Source organism: Ixodes scapularis, unplaced genomic scaffold (assembly GCF_016920785.2).
Source record: "Ixodes scapularis isolate PalLabHiFi unplaced genomic scaffold, ASM1692078v2 PGA_scaffold11__112_contigs__length_91849675, whole genome shotgun sequence".
Lineage (NCBI taxonomy): Eukaryota > Metazoa > Arthropoda > Arachnida > Ixodida > Ixodidae > Ixodes > Ixodes scapularis.
In genome coordinates this window covers 58,313,163-58,316,529 of record NW_024609837.1, presented here as the reverse complement: position 1 = coordinate 58,316,529, position 3,367 = coordinate 58,313,163, and positions in this window count along the sequence as shown.

Below are 3,367 nucleotides of genomic sequence, written 5' to 3'. Positions count from 1 at the left end.
CGCGATACAACGAAAGTTGGACTTCATTCTGCAAACGGTGAACAGCAACTGCACCGTCGCTGTACGGCCACATGTCACGGACAGCTGCGAGCTCTGCAGGATGTGTCTCATTAGCCTATTTTTTATATCTCGGTATTTTTAGATAGTCTAGTTGTTACATTCACCGCCATACTGACAGTGCGGTGGAACGTACGAGCTCGCCGGACGAATCAAACACCTCCCCTGCATCACCTTTCCCCGCTCTCTGCGCCCGGGTATGGGTGAGAGGCAGATCACGTTGCAGAAGAGTGGCCTATGACTGACTCAGCGATAACGTAGTTTCCACTGCACTGCGAGCTGAGGGGTGAAACGGGTACAGTCACGTAAAAAAAGACGTAGAAACGCAGCATGCCTGAAAGTTATGTCAATGTGCTTTGGACTTTCAATTGCCTCGCTTCTGAGCGAGTGATATGGTGATAGAGGACATTCCACTACGGAAAATAGAGTAAGAAAGCGTTCCTCCCTCCTCTCACCCCGGTTCATCGTCTGCTGCGTTGACTGAGCAGTACCGAACATCCGGCTGGCGAGCAAACACGTTTTAAAATCGCCTCATTTCGGCAATTTCAGGCGCAAATACACCTATGGCGGTTATCGTACAGTGTTATACCTGGCAAAAGCACTAACCGGAGACCACCTTGGAGTCACCTCCCGTGCAATTAAAAAAATTAAAAATGTGAACACCTTTGTCAACAGTGCGGTCGGACGGTCGTCTCCGACCATTAATCAATGCGCCTGGAGTAGCTTCTCACTAGATGGAGTTTGTGCTGACGTAGGCCTCTATAGTCGGTTGCAAGCTAAGAAAAAACCGGAAATGCCTCTCAGAGGAAAATGTAATCCTACGCCGAGAAACGCCAGCCAATCGTTTTCATGACGTCACGATTCCGTGGACCAATCGCGATCCTTTTGAAAGAAAAAAAAGCTCAACATGCTGCTGGCCTTAGCAACGCGACGCTAGTTTCTCGTGACAAGTATTCTGCTTTTTTTCACCGTGTTTTACGTGCCCGAGGTTACGCCACGAAATCTTAATGGTACCGGCTTGCGTTTGCAGCAGTTTTTGCGCGACAACGTGAGAATCCAGCGACGCTATCGCCAACGAAAATTTCGAAGCGGGCGCGAGGCTTAGTACTGCTGAGAGGTGAGAAGCTACGCCGGACGTCGTCTGCTTCGTTGGATTGTGCTTCTTGAAGAACCGCTTTGGTGTCGCCGGTATGGCTGCACCAGGCTGTTTCGTCCAAGAAGAATCAGGGGAATCACTTTCAGATGTCACCTCAGTGGGATCCATGACGGAAGACAAAGAGAGCGGGGCGCGGTGGTGGTGTCGATGACTTGGGAGGGTGCCGATTTGTCAAAACCCGAAAAGTAGAATTATTCTTGTTTTCTATTCATCCAACAAAATAAAGGCACACATTTCGTGCGCAAAGCCCACAAAACTAAGTAAATCACTAAATATTTATTATTTGCAGGAAAACTATAAGTGCTTCGCTTTCCCTCAATCGAAGGTGCTGGAAGACGGTATGTTAGACAGTATCTTGGACAGAATATGAATTGGGAAGACGGTACATTGGACATGACTTTCTTTCTTTACTAAACAGCTATTTCGTTGACAAAAACGTACTCTAACTTATTTAAATGTCCTGAATGAATTAAATAAATATTGTAGTAGTTTAAGACCGGTTTCCTGGAGGAAGAAAAAGCAGCGTTGCTAGCGAACTACTTTCTCGACGGCGGAGGCACTTCAAATGGGCGCAATGCGCTTGTGGGTGGAGCTAAAAGATTGTTCTTAGGTTGCAACCGACTATAGGAACTATAAATTGAAGGTGTGAATAAAAAAAAAAAAAAAAAAAAAAAAAACTGCCTCACCAAATAAATAACAACCGCGTGTATTTTCTTTCTTTTAGCGAACACGTAATTTGTACATAATTAGTTTCTTGCTAAGCCTTCGATATGAAGACCTTAGAGGGCTTACATTATCGCTGATGTTTGTAGTGGTCTATTTGTAACCAAAAAGCCCTTTTGTGAGGCTTTGGTGGAACTTGGGAAGCGACTATAGGTACGGGATTGTCTTCAATGCGCCGCCAAAAATCAAACGACCCGAATGCGCCGCCAGCGTATTGTGCTAAAAAAAAGAAAAGAAAAAGAAACATTGTTATTTATAGGAAAAAGAAAGAAACGAAAAAAAAGTAAAGCAGCTAACTTTGACGTGACGTGCATTCTTAACAGAATTCTACCACTTATGGCTGGGAACGCGTGCGTGAAAAAGTCTGCCATTGTTTCTAACCACAGTATCTTTTTTTCTTTTTACAGCGGCAGTTGTTACGGGCGCTTCCCCCTCGGTCTTTCGACGGCGTGATCGCAAATGAATTCAGTTTCCCCGCTAAATCTAGCAGAAAAATGAACGTCACGTGACCTATGCACTAATTCCAGTTCCCCGCTAAATTTGGCAGAAAAATTTGGCGACGATATGACGATCGTCATCGTCATATCGTCCAATAAGCGGCGGGCTACCGTTGTATCAACGCATAACGCCACATGATCGTCCCCAATTGTTTTTTGTTTTGTCTTGTCTTGTTCGCACAACGTTTTTTTTTTTTTTTTTTTCTTAGGAAGCAAACGAGTTTTTTTTTTATCTGGTCCTTATTTTCTGCTGACGCAGTAGACGCCGCAGCTGAGGAGGTAGTACTGTCGGTGGACGCCACTGCTGTTGATGTAACCGAATGAAGCACTCTAACCATACACATTTACTGAAATCAGGGTCTAGACACCAAACTGACACATTAAGACACGAACGGGCGTGACTCGTTATGTTAATTCACTTTTCTCGCTACATAATTGGCTCTTGGGCTTCTTGTCGGACAATGCTGTATTCTATACTTCGTTTCAGCTTCGGTCCGAGCGCGGCCGATGTTATGAGCCGAAGGGCCAATCAAACACCGCAAAAAGCGCAGCGTCATGGCGTGCTCTCTGCTCTTGGTAGGGCTAGCCGGCGGAGGAGCGCGCACTGAGACACGGCGAATACCGGCTAGTCCTATCAACTGCAGAGAGCAGGCCATGACGTTTCGCTTTTTGCGCTGTTTGATTGGCCCTTCTGCTCATAACATCGGCCGCGCTCGGACCGAAGCTGAAACGAAGTACAACTGGCTGGGGAACGATAATAAGATGCTAAGGACTCGCCGCGCCCCGCGTTTTTTAAACTCCCAGTGGCTTTTTTTATATATATAATGTGCCACAGGTCTCAGTGGCGTCATAATGCTCGTATTTAATAGTAATAATGATGATAACATTAATATTAATAATAATATTATTAATAATAAAATTTATTTCCCATTCG